The sequence below is a fragment of the Pleurodeles waltl genome, chromosome 8 (genome assembly GCF_031143425.1).
Source record: "Pleurodeles waltl isolate 20211129_DDA chromosome 8, aPleWal1.hap1.20221129, whole genome shotgun sequence".
Lineage (NCBI taxonomy): Eukaryota > Metazoa > Chordata > Amphibia > Caudata > Salamandridae > Pleurodeles > Pleurodeles waltl.
The window spans coordinates 384,298,711-384,316,464 of record NC_090447.1 but is presented as its reverse complement, the minus strand read 5'-3'; positions in this window follow the sequence as shown (position 1 = coordinate 384,316,464).

Genomic DNA, 17,754 nt, shown 5'->3' with positions numbered 1-17,754 from the left:
GATTTGTGTGGTGTGCAGTAGTGTTGAGTCATGATGAGTGATTAAGGTGTTAGGTGAAGAAGGAGATTGTGAGGTTGTTTTTTGTGAGAGGTGAGGGTGAAGAAGTATGTGTCTGTTTTGGTGGTAAGATTATTTATGCTATATAATGAGGGTTATTGGTAAAAGGAAGTAAATGTGGAATATGTGAGTTGATGACTCTGTGATTGGGGACTAGGAGGTGTTAAGAGCTAAGGTCATATTGTATATCAGATTTGTTATAAGACATGTTAGTAGTAAGTGGAGGGATGTGTTATGTGAGTTAGGATAAGCAGTTGTGAATTGAGGTATGTTAGGAGATCAGATATATGTGGGGATAGTGTGGATGTACATGATGGAATTAGCATGGCGTTTTGGGAGTAAGACTGGTGCAAAAGTTGGATGGAAGAGGCAAACTAGGATTGGAGTAGAATGGGGTTGATTTGACTGACAGAATAGACTGGGGAGGTCAAAGATGGTAGTGATACGTGAGGGCCCTCATTACGACTTCGGTGGTCTTTTCTGTAGACTGCCGAAGCCGCTGCAGCCAGCAGACTGCCATATCACAAGTCCAAAAAGGAATTCTGCCCTTTTATGGGCAGAAATCCAACTCTGGTGGCCTGGCCGATGGAGCTGAAGAGGCAGTTCCACCATCAGCACCACCACGGCAACAAGACACCACCCACCGTACTACAATACATAATATGGTGTTGCGGTGTCCTGCATAGTGGTGCTATGCTGGAAAATGCCAAGACCCATCCCCCCTGGATGACCCCCTGGATGACCTCCAAAAAGGTAAGTTGACCATCAGAAAGGGGAGGTCGGGGTGTTGGGTACATGTGTGTGGTGTGTGCATGTATGTGTGCCTGAATGGGTGTGCATGAGTGCATGTCTGTGTGCATGGAGGGTGTGTGTGCATGTGTGTGGATGAAGGGGGTGTAGATGCGTGTGGAAGAAGGGGGTGTGGATGAGTGTGGATTAAGGGGACGGGGATGTTTGTCCATATGTGTGGATGAAGGGGTGTGTGTACATATGTGTAAATTTGGAAGTGGGTGTATGCATGTATGCTGATGAGTGGGGGTGCATGGGTGTGTGTGGTCATGTATGTGTGTATGTGCCGGTGACTGCCGCGAAAAGCCTAGTGGTATGCTGGCTTGTAATGTGATCAGCAGCCTGAGGCCTGCCACCGGCCTGGTGGAGCTCACCACCTGCCACGTCGGTGCGACTGCACCGGTGGTCCAGGTGGCGTTGTAGTGGTTTGGCTTCGGTCAAACCCCACAACACGTAATGCGGCAGTCTTTACCGCTGGGTCTGTGGCAAAAAGACCACCGCAAGCAGGCTGGTGGTTTCATGACCGCCAGTCTCATAATGAGGGCCTAGGTGTGGAAATGTAGTATAGGTGTGTGGGAGGTGAGTAGGGCAGGCCATATGGATTACAGTAGTTAGTTGGGATAGAAGCATGAGAGGAAAGAAGGTATGGATGTAAGACTGCACTGAAAGAAGTTGGTAGAAAAAGAGAGCAAGAAAGAGCATAGATAAGTAGGGTGTGAGCATGGATACTTATCTGTTTAAAAATGCAATGAGATAATGTGATGTGCTTGTCACAGCACATCCCAGCTAGTCTAAAAATTATGATAATTTCTCACATTTCTCCCACAGTTTCTGATAAGTGACTACTTTTCATGGTTTTCATTACTGTTCTATCCTCTACCGTCCATTAACTATATCAGTAAGTCTACTAGAACATGATACAGGAGCAGCCCATTACCAAACCTAAACCTAGTACAAGCCATGATGTTTTAACATAACACTCTTACTTGCCCAGTAGCCAAGGAAAATGTTACTTGTAAAACATAATTTGGGGAGGAGGGTGTAATGCGGGACTCACTCCTGACACCTGGTGGGGCTCTGGAGGGAGGAGGATAAAATCAGGGCCATTAGAATTTTGGATGATGTGCCATTAGCTATCCAAAAAAACATTCTGCCCTGCCATGATGGCACCATTAACCCTGCATGTTATATGGTCAAGTAAATTGTGCAGCATTATTTTAATCTAGTAGGTATACACAAGAGAGAACCCAAAGATCACTAGGACCTGGAGTTAATAAATAAATTTACAGTTATCCCTGTCAGGAATGCACAATAATTAACACAAACAAATGGTATTTAAACAATATACTTGGTGCTTTCTAGAAGCATGATACACACATGTGAATAAAGTGATTGGTTCACGTATCATGGTTAAGACAAACACAGCCTGTTTAATTTGGGAACAGACTATTTTGGGTGCATGGCTCAAGTCAACATTTCAAATTCATGTGACGTGAGGGTATCTTCATCAGGATTTTTAAATTGAGGGACCCAGAGAGACAGCAGTAAAATATAGAGGACAGTAAACGTATTAAAAATGTTTGGCATAAAAAATATATTGTACAGTGAAAGGTTTGTCTGCAGCTATTTACTTACATAATGAAAACATGTACAGAAAAGAAAGAGAAAGGAACACATAAGGGAAACAATAGGGGGACTGCCGTTGGAGTAGGCAAACATTCTAGAACATAATCTATCCTCACCTAGTAGTCATTGAGAGACAAGGTGAACTCCATGAATGGATATCTCCTGGGCCTATAGAGATGTATTGTTCCCGACAGGAGCATGGAACAGCTACATAAGGAGTATAAATAGCCACCAGTCTGTCAGGAAAAAAAAAACATTCTTGTCAATTTGCAAAATGTGAGCTGTAGTTAAGAAGTGAAGATTGAATTCTGAATGAATGGGTCTGGTGTAACGTGTAGGTATACTGCCCAACTCGAATCACAGTACAAATTGAGCACCTAGATGAAAAGATAATGTGATTGCTTAAGGCACAAAGATAGCAGAAGTTTTGGGTAGAAAAGGAGATGGCAGTGAAGGTGAGGAGACAAAGGTGAATGTTTAAGACACAATTAGGCCAGAGGTTGTGGAGGGAAGAAAGGTGATTATGAAAATATTGCCTGGCTATGTTGAGGTGGGACTAAGCAGAACGTAAAAGAGAATACACAGGTATGACAGGAACCTGATAGTTAAGCAGTAAGTGATCCAAACCGACAACAGAGAATATAAATCAAATGTGCTTACAAGAAGCTGGATAAGTACTGCAGAGGGCAAAAGTTAAATGCTGATTATAATGGTGAAGTCCAACCTTTGTGTGGTGTAAGCTTAGTTTTCATTGTTTCCAATCACACAGTCTATCTCAATTCTTCTTTTTGGAGAAGTTGCACTATGTCTCCTCCTCGCTCTGGAACAGAATTAAGAGAGATAACCTGCCATTTGAGGTAGTCTTCTGCATGCCAGTGATTTTTGAAGTGTTAAACTAATATGGCAGTGAGGACCTTACATCTGATACAACTCCTACATTGGCTAATTGAAATCTTTATTCTCTGAGTCATTTGGCCAATTTAGAGATGGTTGTATGTGCATGTAATGCCATAAATCACATTATTTTTCTGCAAATTGAAAATACTATCAATTTAACTAATAACTTAGGGCCCGATGTAGCAAAATCCGTTTTTGCGACTTGCAAATTGTGAGTCTGAGCGACTCGCAATTTGCAAGTCGCAAAAACGGATGCAGAATGGTGTCTCAGACACCTTCTGTGACTCACTATGGGGTCGCAAAGACCCACCTCATCAATATTCATGAGGTGGGTCGCATTTTGCGACCCCATAGCGAGTCCATGCACTCACAGGGATGGTGGCCTGCTGAAGTCAGCAGACCTCCATGTCTGTGACTGCTTTTTAAATAAAGCATTTTTTTTTCTTTTCATTTTGCAGCCCGTTTTCCTTGAAGGAAAACGAGTTGCAAAATGAAAAAAATACCAAAACCATATATATATTTTTTTCAGAGTAGGCAGTGGTCCATAGGTCCACTGCCTGCTCTGAAAAAATATTTTTTTCGACATTCACAAAGGGGACCCCTTCCCTTTTGCGAATGAGTTAACACCAGTGTGACACTGGTGGTAACTGCGAGTTGCTTTGCGACCGCATTCGCGGTCACAAAGCAACTCTGAATTGCGATGCGAGTCACAAATAGGAAGGGAACACCCCTTCCAATTTGCGAGTCGCATTCCCAAATTGCGAATCGGTACCGACTGGCAATTTGGGAATGAGCATCGCGTGAGGCCGTTTGCATGGCGCAAACTGAGTTTTTCACAGTTTGCGCAATGCAATCGGCTTGCTACATCTGGCCCTTAGTGTCTGATTCAGAACTCAGTTGACAGGTTACTCTGTCACAAGAGTGACAGATATCCTGTCTTCCGAAATCGAAATCCCATTCTATTCTATTGAATTTAGATTTCAGCAGATGGGATATCCATCACCACTGTGACAGAGTAACCTGTCCATCAAATTCTAAATCTGGCCCTTTGTTTTCCATTTTCATCAATGGCAATATATATTTATATTTGGCAGCTCCTTCATATATTAACACACCTTAAATGTGTGTTGCTACTGTCACCACAAGAAACCATTTCAACGTTTCATCCTTTTAAGAAATACATTCTATTTTTGATTATGGTAGTGGTCATGATTTAATTTATGCCAAGAACTACTACTGCATTAAGTGAAATATGTTTGGGTAAAAAAATGGACCAGTGACAAAGAATCACATCCAAATATTTCCAATGGTTCTGGTGGACCAGTAATGTTTTGCTTCTGTGTTACTATATGAACAGGTGTGTGCATTGAGTACTACAATTCATGTTATTTTCTTCTTTCTTTGGATCATCTAGCTACTCCAGATGCCAGGCTTGGCACAGAGGCCCACTCCAGGAGGGATGAAGTTACTCGGCTGCTCTGTTGGAAAATGGAGGCAATTGTGATAAAGTATGGCTGCCTGGTAGTCCTTGAGCAAGAGATGCAACTGGCAGTTGCTGTTGCCTTGGGTTGTCAACTGGAGGCACCACGACAAATACATTGCCACTACTGCAGGCTGCTGAGGTCCCAGTCACTGTATCCACTCCCAGGCAACAACATTTACAGATTCTGCTCCCCTCCAACAAATTGCAAGGGACCTGGAGAAAATAAAGCATGGCCAGAAGAAACCTATGATGTGGCTGGATGCTGTGGAGGCCATTTAGATTAGGGAGGAATTGAGATTGCTGTTTGGTAGGTGAGGGTTAGAAGGACAGTTAGGGACAAAAGTGTTGTTTTTTGTTTTTTTCTGGAATTCAGGGAGACAGGGTAGGTCTGTGGTGGGAGGAGAGGGTGGGTAAGGACAATTAGAAATAGGGTACTTTCAGACATGTTTCTGTTTTGTTAAGGTGAGGGAGTGGGCCTTTTTTGAGCGGAGAGGTTAGGAGTTTATTTTTGAGCACTAATAAATTGGTTTGTCTTTTTCGTGGAATAGCTGTCTTTGCATTACTAGTTAGTGTAACATCATAGTCAATTAAACAGAAAGATCTACCAACATAGTGATAACTGAGGATGTACTCTGCACCTGTCCTATTGTAAAGCAATTGTTCCCACATTGAATATCCCCTTTGCCCTTGCTAGTTATATACTTCTTACCTCCTTTGTCCTAACCTCCGTAACTAGTATTTACTAACGGGTGGTGCAAATCAATTCTTCTAGCTTTGCCTGTGTCGGGTGCAGGGCCGAAACACATAGCAGGAGCACCATGGAGCTTTCATGAAGCAGAACGTAAGGCATGTGCAATACAAAAAGAAAATGACAATGTTGGAAAGTCAAGGTAAAAATGGGTCATGAGGAGTCAAATGTACCATTAATTAAGAGCCAATCTTGTATCAGTCCCAGAGCCCAGAGCCCAGCCAACCAGACAACTAACTAGCTTCATGTACTTGGCTAGTAACCCAAACAATCGAAAACTTTGTATGTGCCCATTGTGTGACATGTCCCGATTCAAGTCCAGACCACAACCACTTGAACAGCTAATGTGCATTATCTTACTGCCAGACTACATCAACACACATCTTTCCAGTCAGCAGGAGAAGGCCTATTTGTGGCCTTTTGTTTCCCAGAGAAGTAGATAGGCATGGTTTCTTATTCTGGATGCTTAATGGTACTTACAAATGTATTTTCACCTTAAAATAGGTTCAGCTGTTTAACAAGAATAATAAATGAAACATATTTAAGAGCCCCTAGAGCTTTCTTGTGCCACATAAGCTCCATTTGTTAAGGATAATGTGGCTCAATGAGGCCAAAATCCACGTGCCATTTATACAAACTGGTGCAATGCATGCATTGCACCACTTTGTGAATCTTTGTGCTACGTTACGGCTGCGCCTGGCATAATGGGGGTCATTACAACATTGGCGCTAAAAGGCGCTTACCGCCGTGCAGAAGACTGCCAATACACCGCCGCGGCGGGGGTATTCCGCCACAGCTATTATGACACACATCTTGGAATCCGCCGAAATTCAGACACCCACACAACACCGCCACACGAAAGGTCAGTGATAAACTGGCGGAAACAAAACCTCCACCTCCACGCCAACAGAAACACGCCCATGCTATTACGACCCACGAATCCACACGGCGGTCTTTCAACCGCGGTATACCATTGGTGGTACACACCGCCGCGCTCAAAATACACACACATCTCCAAAACACCGCCACATTGGACAATTCCAAATACACACACCTGATACACATACAAACACCACTCCCACACACCCAATACAATATAAAACAAACACCCACATCACCCACAAACCCCTACGACCAAAAAATCACGAATGAAGGCCAGAGAGAGAGCACAGAATAGACAACCCCATCACACAGAGGCACACAACACCATCACCCACACAACATCCACGCACAAAACACCACACACCACTACACTCACCACACTCATCACCACATACACCACCCCACACATCACCCACACCACCCCATGTCACGCCAAAGACACCCCCGCTTCTCCGAGGAGGAGCTCAGGGTCATGGTGGAGGAAATCGTCCGGGTAGAGCCACAGCTATTTGGCTCACAGGTACAGCACACATCAATAGCCAGGAAGATGGAGTTATGGCGCAGACTAGTGGACAGGGTGAACGCCGTGGGACAGCACCCAAGAAATAGGGAGGATATCAGGAAGAGGTGGAGCGACCTAAGGGGGAAGGTGCGTTCAACAGTCTCCAGACACAACATCGCGGTACAGCGGACTAGCGGTGACTCCCACCTCCTCCCCCACAACTAACAACATGGGAGGAGCAAGTCTTGACCATCTTGCATCCTCAGGGCCTCGGAGGAGTCGGTGGAGGATGGGACACTGGTAAGTCAAATCTTAACTACCATATCCCCCACCTTACCTGCATGCTATCACACACACCCACCCTCACACCATCCCCTATCACTCCAAATCCTCACTAATCTACCCCTAACACAAACCACCCATCCCAGCACCAAGCCCTGCATGACACAACTAAGCATGGACACCCCTCACTAAAGCATGCCCACTGCACATACCCAGAACACCCCCCCAACCATCATCACACAAACCCACACACAGGAATGCTTGCACTGGGGTACACAAACACCCACCCATTGCACACCATTATACACACACATGCAATAATCATGCTGAGCATACCACCACTCCCAGGAGACGATGGCGACGGTCCTGGACAAGTTGCAGGAGACCCTGCGCCTGCAGGACGAACTGTATTTGGGGTTCAGGGAGGAGCTCAGGACCATCAGCTCCACCCTGGGCACCATCGTAGGGGTGCTGAAGGACATACAGCAGACCTTGAGGGACACCGTGGCACTCCAAGGGGCCCCTGACACTAGCCAGGACGCTGAACTGCCCACCACCTCCGCCGGCGCTATTGGACAGGACGCCCCGCCACAGGACCAACACACCAGCACCCCACCCCCTGCAGACGGACAACCACCACGCAAGCAGTCCCTGAGATACAGGAACAGGACAGAGCAAGATGGCAAGACCCATGCCAGGAAATGAGACCACCCTGATTGTCCTCCCAGTGTCCCACTTTGTTACCCTGTCCATACTTACGCTGCACCAGCTCCACTTCCTATGCCCAGATGGGCAGTGCACCTGTGAGACTAATAGACTGGACTCTGCCATGGACATGCCTCCGCCATCACCCATCCTCATTTTACAAACCCCTCACATTTCAGAGCACTTCAATAAACACCCTTGAAACACAAAACAATCTGGAGTCAGTCTGTGATTTAGTAAATATGTATTATCAATGACAGTGTCATAATGGGTTTATCATTGTAAGGCTAACATACCTATGTCACACATCATAAGCCCTTGAAGGATACAAGCAGTTGACACGTAGGTAACCACACCTGTGAAACCGTAATGGAAGGGTACAACTCAGTTACCAAATAGTGATTTAAATCGAGAAACAGGATAGAGGTAGACGTGTGAAAGTTAATGTAATGCTAAAAATGAAAATGTTCTCACCTGTGTCTCACTGGAAATATTGCTGTATTGCTGACTCCCTGTTGTCGTTGTCTTCTTCCTCAGCTTCATCCTCATCACTGTCCACAGGCTCCACAGACTCCACAGCTGCTACAACACCGTCATCTGGATCATCCTCCTGCAGAAAAGGCACCTGGCGTCGCAAAGCCAAATTATGGAGCATGGAGCAGGCGATGATGATGTTGCACACCTTCTTTGGTGAGTAGAATAGGGATCCACCTGTCATATGGAGGCACCTGAACCTGGCCTTCAGGAGGCCGAAGGTGCGTTCGATCACCCTCCTAGTCCGCCCATGGCCCTCATTGTGCCGTTCCTCTGCCCTGGTCCTGGGATTCCTCACTGGGGTCAATAGCCAGGAAAGGTTGGGGTAACCAGAGTCCCCCAATAGCCATACACGGTGCCTGTGGAGTTGAGCCATCATATCAGGGATGCTGCTATTCCGCAGGATGTAGGCGTCATGCACTGAGACAGGGAACATAGCATTTACCTGCGAGATTTACTGGTTTGCCAAACAGACCATCTGGACATTCATTAAATGATAACTCTTCCTGTTCCTGTACACCTCTTCACTCCTGTGGGGGGGGACCAGAGCTACATGGGTCCCATCAATGGCACCTTTGACGTTGGGGATATGTCCAAGGGCATAGAAGTCACCTTTCACTGTAGGCAAATCCTCCTCCTGAGGGAAAATGTTGTATCTCCTTACGTGTTTCAGCAGGGCAGACAACACTCTGGACAAGACGTTGGAAAACATAGGCTGGGACATCCCTGATGCCATGGCCACAGTTGTCTGAAAAGACCCACTTGCAAGGAAATGGAGCACTGACAGCACCTGCCCGTCAGGGGGGATTCCAGTCGGATGGCGGATTGGTGACATCAGGCCTGGCTCCAACTGGGTACATAGTTCCTGGATTGTGGCACGGTCAAACCGGTAGGTGACAATGACATGTCTCTCTTCCATTGTCAACAGGTCCACCAGCGGTCGGTACACCGGAGGATTCCGCCATCTTCTCATATGTCCCAGCTGACGGTGCCTACGAATGACAACAGCGAAGAATTCATTATTCCTCCAGGTATGTACCCACAGTTACACACAAGACTACACCACTCACAAAACCCTTCCTGTATGTGTGTTGAGTGTAGGCCTAGCTATGTGTGACGCAGTAGTAAATGAAGCCATGTGGGCCCCTGAAATGGCGGCTGCCTGACCTCTAAACAGGGACAAAGGGATTGTGGTAACTTGGCTGGCGTTGCACACCGTTGCGGTAGGCGGTCGTAGACCGCGGCGCAATGCTGCATTGGTTAACATTGGACCCTATGGGTCCCAGGAGCCAATGAACAGGTGCGCCGGCGGTGATGATGCGCACCGCCGCGGACGTCACCGCCGCGGACGCCGCGGACGCCACCGCCGCGGACGTCACCGCCGCGGACGTCACCGCCATTTTCTATCTGTTCAATCACTAGATACCTGACCTTCGACAGGAGAGGACCTACACTGCAGGTGCTGCTGTGACCTCGGTCTGGAAGCGTCGATGGCTGCTGCGTCTGGGGAAAGGGCCCCTGCCTTCACTGCACAGGAGTTGGAGAAACTGGTAGACGGGGTCCTCCCCCAGTACACGCTATTCTACGGTCCTCCAGACCAACAGGTTAGTACACAGGGAGCACGTTGTATGGGCTTGGCCTGGGTGGAGAGGGCTGGTTGGAAGAGGGATTGGGGCAGAGTTCATAGCACAACAATGCATGGGAATGAATGGGCCACATGGCCAGAGTAGGGAGGGGGCCACTCAAAACGACGGTGCAGTTGGTAATGACTGTTCCTCTTCCCTTGTGCATGTCATGCAGGTCAGCGCCCACCAGAAGAGGGACATTTGGCGTGCCATCGCCAAGGAGGTCCGGACCCTGGGGGCCTACCAGAGACGGGGCACCCACTGCCGTAAGAGATGGGAGGACATTCGCTGCTGCAGCAAGAAGATGGCGGAGACTCAGTTGGGGATGGCCTCCCAACGTGGGAGGGGTGCACCATGACCCCCCTGATGTTCCGGATCCTGGTGGTGGCCTACCCGGAGTTGGATGGGCGCTTGAGGGCATCACAGCAGACACAAGGGGGTGAGTACAACCTCATTCTGCTGACTTTGCGTGCAGTGGAGGTGTCTGGGTTGGGGAGGTGGGCTGTGGGTGTCCCTAGGCCAGGGCGAGTTAGGTAGGCAAGGCCCCTCCGTAATGTAGGCCATGTGGCACTCTACCCCACCTCAGCAGAGTGCCAAGTCGAGGTACAGTTGTCCCTGTGGCATACATGTGCGCAGATGTCCACCATTGCCATGTAGGCCATATACCAGAAATTGCATGTGCAGAGGGCAGGAGCACGGTGTAATGCAGGGGTCTGCTGCGTCTGTCTTGTCTGCCAACGGTAGCGGTAATCCATGCACTAAAACTCTCTTTCTTCTGTCTCCCCCCCTTTTTCTGCTCTCCCTGTCCTTTTGTACATCAGCATCAACAGGCGGAGGTGCAGTGGCACCGGAGCACGAGGGAGCTGCATCCCACATGGCCATGGAGGGCCACACCACGGACTCTGAATGCACCAGTGGGACGGAGGGCGAGGGGAGCTTCACGTCGGCCACCGGATCACCAAGCAGCGACACGGACTCGTTCGCCGATAAGGGCTCCCTTGTGGTGGTGGCACCATCTGTGCCCCCCACCTCTACAGGTACAGCCGCCACCTCCCCTACCAGCCCCACCCTCCCAGCAGCCCCTCAGCATTCGCCCCGTGCCCGCTCACCCAGGAGGGTGGGCATCACCTTCGCCCCAGGCACCTCAGGCCCTGCCCCAGTCACCCCTGCTGCCCTCAGTGAGGAGGCCATTGACCTCCTCAGGTCACTCACTGTTGGGCAGTCTACCATTGTGAATGCCATCCAGGGTGTAGAACGAGAGTTGCAACATGGTAATGCATTCCTGGAGGGCATTCATTCTGGTCAGGCTGTCCTTCAGCGAACCCTGCAATCTCTGGCCTCAGCACTGATGGCAGCCATTGTCCCTGTGTCTAGCCTCCCCCTCCAACTTCCTCCACCCAGACCCAATCTCCTGTACCCCAGCCCATCCCAAGCACACCTACAGACCAGCATGCACACAAGTCAACACACACAAGTAGCTCAAGCAAACATAGGCACCACACACACCACAGGCACTCACGCAAGCCTCACCCATGTACAGACACAGCAACATCCACTGCCTCCACTGTGTCCCCCTCCTCCTCTTCTCCCTCCTCCCTCCCAGTCTCATCTACACACACACCTGCAGGCACCATGAATCGCACAAGGACACCCAGCACCACAAGTCGCTCACCTGCACTCACCACCTATACTGCCATTTACATGTCCCCTGTGTCCTCTCCCAGTGTGTCTTTGATGCCCCCTCCCAAAGTACACAAATGCCGGCAATCACTCACCCAACATCCATCCACCTCACGACAGCCTCCAGTACCTGCACCTGCACCCAAAACACCTAAAGTGACACCTCCTACAACCACCTCCTCTTCCTCCACTCCCAGACCCCCTCCAGCTACCCATCCCAGTGTTCGTCAGAAACTGTCCCTCTGTAAAGTTGACCTTTTTGCCCCCACCCCACCCCCTCCAATTCATCAGTCCCGTCGTAGCGCCTCAGCCAAAAAGCCTCCAATACCAGTGGTGCCTGTTCAAGGTTTGTGGAGTGCACCGGCCACCAGGGCAGGCAGTAGGACCCGGAGCCAAGGCACTGGCAGCCCACCCCCTGTAAAGGCTCTAAAATTGGAGAGTGGATGACGGGACCGTGTTAAGACTCCTAGTGGGAAAACAACTGACATGGGTTCCAAGGGGATTGGAGAGTCAGCTGTGACTCCACCAAAGGTGGGGAAGGGCCAGAGGAAGTCTGCCTAGCCTGTTGTGAGTGTCACGGCGGAGAAGTGCGCCATCATTTCCGGCGGTCGACACACAACCACCAGCACCGTCGTCACTGGTCCAGAGACCACCGCCAGAGTCATAGCCCAGGAGGGCACAAGTATCGTCACTGGTCCAGAGACCACCGCCAGAGTCACAGCCCAGGAGGGCCCAAGTATCGTCACTGGTCCAGAGACCACCGCCGGAGTCACAGCCCAGGAGGGCCCAAGTATCGTCACTGGTCAGGAGACCACCGCCGGAGTCACAGCCCAGGAGGGCACAAGTATCGTCACTGGTCCAGAGACCACCGCCAGAGTCACAGCCCAGGAGGGCACAAGTATCGTCACTGGTCCAGAGACCACCGCCAGAGTCACAGCCCAGGAGGGCACAAGTATTGTCACTGGTCCAGAGACCACTGCCGGAGTCACAGCCCAGGAGGGCCCAAGTATTGTCACTGGTAAGGAGACCACCGCTGGAGTCACAGCCCAGGAGGGCCCAAGTATCGTCACTGGTCAGGAGACCACCGCCGGAGTCACAGCCCAGGAGGGCCCAAGTATCGTCACTGGTCAGGAGACCACCGCCGGAGTCACAGCCCAGGAGGGCCCAAGTATTGTCACTGGTCAGGAGACCACCGCCGGAGTCACAGCCCAGGAGGGCCCAAGTATCGTCACTGGTCCAGAGACCACCGCCGGAGTCAGTGCCCTGGAGGGCCCCGGCAGCCACAGCCCCGCTGGGCAATGATGGAACGTCATGCCACACACCAATGCCCAGTATAGAGAACGTCATGCCACACACCAATGCCCAGTGTAGAAAACATGATGCCACACACCAATGTCCGTATCTGAACCGCCATGTCAAAGCACCGCTGAACAGGGCAAAGACCGCTATGGCAAAGCACCGCTGAACAGGTCAAAGCACCGCCATGTCAAAGCACCGCTGAACAGGGCAAAGACCGCCATGTCAAAGCACCGCTGAACAGGGCAAAGACCGCCATGGCAAAGCACCACTGAACAGGGCAAAGACCACCATGTCAAGGCACCGCTGAACAGGGCAAAGCACCGCCATGTCAAAGCACCGCTGAACAGGGCAAAGACCGCCATGTCAAAGCACCGCTGAACAGGGCAAAGCACAGCCATGTCAAAGCACCGCTGAACAGGGCAAAGCAACGCCAATGTCAAAGTACCTCTGAACAGGGCAAAGACCGCCATGTCAAAGCACCGCTGAACAAGGCAAAGCACCGCCATGTCAAAGCACCGCTGAACAGGGCAAAGACCGCCATGTCAAAGCACCGCTGAACAAGGCAAAGACCGCCATGGCAAAGCACCGCTGAACAAGGCAAAGCACCACCATGTCAAAGCACCGCTGAACAGGGCAAAGACCGCCCTGGCAAAGCACCGCTGAACAGGGCAAAGACCGCCATGTCAAGGCACCGCTGAACAGGGCAGGAATGAATGGCCCGCCACATCAGGCATCCTTATCCCATGTGCAGCTGGGACAGTGACAGGACAGGAACTTTCACGGGTAGACTCATCCAGTCTGGGCACCAGTCCCCCCCAGTACCAGTAGAGACCTGCATCTACTTGAGAGACTGTGGCTTTGCACTCCCCAGGATGGTAGAGTGGGCAACCCACCCACTATAGAGACTTGAGAGACTGTGGCTTTGCACTCCCCAGGATGGCACAGTGGGCAAACCACCCACTGTAGAGACTTGAGAGACTGTGGCTTTGCACTCCCCAGGATGGCACAGTGGGCAAGCCACCCACTGTAGAGACTTGAGAGACTGTTGCTTTGCACTCCCCAGGATGGCACAGTAGGCAACCCACCCACTGTAGAGACTTGAGAGACTGTGGCTTTGCACTCCCCAGGATGGAACAGTGGGCAAGCCACCCACTGTAGAGACTTGAGAGACTGTGGCTTTGCACTCCCAGGATACATCAATGGGCATGGAGCCCGTCGTGGATCTGGCTTTGCAGTCATCCGGCTGAGGTGCCCCCCCTTCCCTTCCCCCTGAGGTGCCTGTAGTACTTCTATCTGATGCCCCGGCAGTGTTCTCTCCGATTGTGGTCAGGTATCATTTGTGGGCCTCGCCCATGCATTTTTGGACTGTTGGTGCACGGACATTGTTATTTACATATCTGCACTACTTCTCGTATTGTATATAATTATGACTGATTTTAAAAAATATATCTGTATATTTTTTTATGACATGTATATTGCCACATTACAGTGTTTGACCGAATTTAGCATTGTCTTTTCATTCTTCCGGGGGGATTGTGGGTTGTTACTGTGATTTTTGTGAATGCATTGGTGTGTATGTTGTAATATGCGAGGGTGGGGGTGTTTGGTGGGTGTCCCCCTAACTTTTGCCTTCCCCCTCCCCCGTTGTCTTCGGCGCCTACGTAGCTGTTGGTCGTAGAGGAGCAGAAACACAAGGGCAGGGAGTATTTGGAGTTCCGGCTCCATGTAGTCCTCGTTCCTCGTGGGATGTGTTCAGGTGAGCGTTTTCCCATAGCAAAAGCTGTTTCCGCCGTGTTTTTATCCACAGTGAATCCGCCCCGGAAAAGTTGGCAGATTGGCGGGTTGTAATACTGTGGGCGGTACATTATCTTCTGCCTGTCTGTTGGCGGTGACCGTCACGCTGCTTGTTTGCACCGCCGTGGCGGGCGGTGTGTTAAAGTGGCTGTCTTTGTTGGCGGTTTCCGCCAGGGTCAGAATTCCCTTTTTTTGTCCGCCGGCCTGTTTGCGGTATTTCCCCAGCTTTAACACCGTCCGCCAGGGTTGTAATGACCACCAATGTATGCAATGAGCGTGTGGCCAAAAAATGGCACAAAGAAATCTAAGAGATTTCTTTGCATCATTTTTTTCAGGACTTTTAACGCCTGCTCAGAGCATACATTAAAAGGAGGCACACCATTGATTACAATGTAGGATTAGCTTCATATTTTTTTGCGCTAATCCTGCAAAGCTCCAGAGTAGCGTCAAAAATGATTACGCTAGTCCCCTAACTACTACCATGGTGCACCAAATTTTAAATACAGCACAGACATGGTCGCGTTAGGGGGCGCGAAGGGCCACAAGAAAAGTGGCGATGCACTGTGAGTAGCTACACGTTTTTTTGTCTGCTAGTCTAGCCTAAGTAAACTGTCTCTAAAGAACCTAGAAATGATGGACTTAAGTTAATGAAAGGACAGTGAACTGAAACAATTAACAACATCAATGATACATGGAAGCATCAATGAATCCAGAACTATCACCCAAACATCACAAATCAAGTTTAGTTTGCCTGTAAAGAGTCAATTCCCACCATACCATCACATGAATATTGAATAATCATCATTTGGCATTCTTTGGTGCAAGTTACCTTTTCAAGCATTGTGCAGCCACGGAAGCAATAGTATTACAGTACAGTCTTTTGAAACATCATACTCTGCCCAGCATGTGAATGAATTTAAGGACTCAGATGGAGGCATTGTCTCATTGTTCTTTTTTTTAAGAACTGGGGGGCTTCCACTGGAGACTGGGGTCATTGCTCTACAGTTCAACTGTTCAATTATTCTTAGTGGTCACTTTTCATTGTTCATTGAGTCCCAGCCAAAAAATGCCTGTGTCCTCCTTAATAGACTTTGAGTGCTGTGCATACTATTCTAAACAAATTTCAGTTTACTATTTACATTAAATGGTGTAAGACTAGCCAACCTGCCACAGTCATTTATGTGACTTAATGTTGCTATTTCATTTGGGAAAGTAGAGTTCGTCCTCAAACTCAAGGAGGGTCATTCGAAGGATGATCACTTCCCATAATTCTGATACCCTTCAAAGTGCCTGCATCAGTTGTTCCTTCTGGAGCCTAAACATTTCTGAGGATGAAATGTCCATTCATTTCTATCATTGTCAGTGGGTCATTCTGACTGTGCAACACTAAAGGCACACTTCATAGATACACTAGTTACTGGACTTGCCAGATATTTTATTGCCAGCCTACTAAGTTCTGCCCACTGACTTTCACTGACACATGGTGTTTGTTGCTGCTGCAGAGTTTGTGGGCCAAAGCACAGCCCTTTCTAAAGGTTGAAGGTTGCACTTCCGTTCTGCCTTGGTCTCATAATTACAGACATTCTTCTCCAATATCCCACACTTTCCTAACAATTCATTTCTTGTAACTTGAGATACCCAATCCAGAACAAGGAATGAAAGTATAAATCTAGGATTGTGACACAGATATAATCCTGGACGGACACAATCCCTTTTTGTAACTTTATGTTGGTGATCTAGAGAAGGAGTAAGCTATGCACCAAAGTAGAGGCTTCTTTATTGACACTAGTAAATGTTTTTTCCACCTTTTGTAAATGCTCCTGCAGCAGATGCAGCAAATGCAACAATAGGATCGATTGACTCATGGTACTGTGTTTCTTGCTCACTACCTCTGCAATTATTTGAATTAGGCCTTCTGCAAGCCCCCATTTGCCTACTTTTAGCTTCATGGCTTTGGCTGTGCAATCCCTCTCCTGTGAAGTATGTAGTCATGGATAGGCCTGCACTGCTTAAACAGGCATTTGGGCATGTAACAATGTCCTGGCACCTCTTGTGTAAGGGCCTTTGCAAGTGCTCAGTTAGTATGCTGGATATGTCTCAACTGCTTCCAAGTCTTGAACAAATGACTGAAATGGGTACAAATCCTAGAGCAGGGGGCCAGTCTGTTGTCAACTATGTTTTCTTTTCCGTGGAAGCACTGCGCAATTAGGGTTATGCAATATACTAAACTTAGGACTCTGAAATAACCACCGTCACCCATGGCTTTGATATATTACTGTGATTATTGGTAGCTGTATCCTGCTATACCTTTGCAATTTAGAATTTGCTGCAGGTTGCAGGTGATGATTGCATGCTATGGGAAAAAGTCATAGGGCTGCTTTGCATAACGCTGCTGCACCCTTTTCTCCCTCATCATCTACTATGTCTATTAGTTCAGCTGTTTCTTCTCTCTCACCACCACCAGCTGTCTTTTTAGGGTGCTCTTCCAACTTGATTGTGTTGATCTCTGCTGGCTTATCATTATAAACTTACTTGTGCCAAAAGGCATTCTGGTATCTCCTCCTCATTCGGGTTAAGTGAAAGAAGTCCCAAACTCCCAAACTGGGGAGGAGAGCTTTCTTGTACCAAAGCCTGAATAAATTGAGGTGGAGTGGAGTGGGGTGTTGTTTGCCTTTATGAAGGACGTACTGTGAATTTCATAGGGGTGGTAATGGCAGGGGCTTGCAAATATGCAAGCAGAACATTTTGGGGAAACCTCATGCCTCTGAATTGGTTGAATAGAGGTGAGCTTAACTTCTTCTGTGTCCACATTGACGATCATTGGCTCATCATCACCCTTCGCACTTCCAGG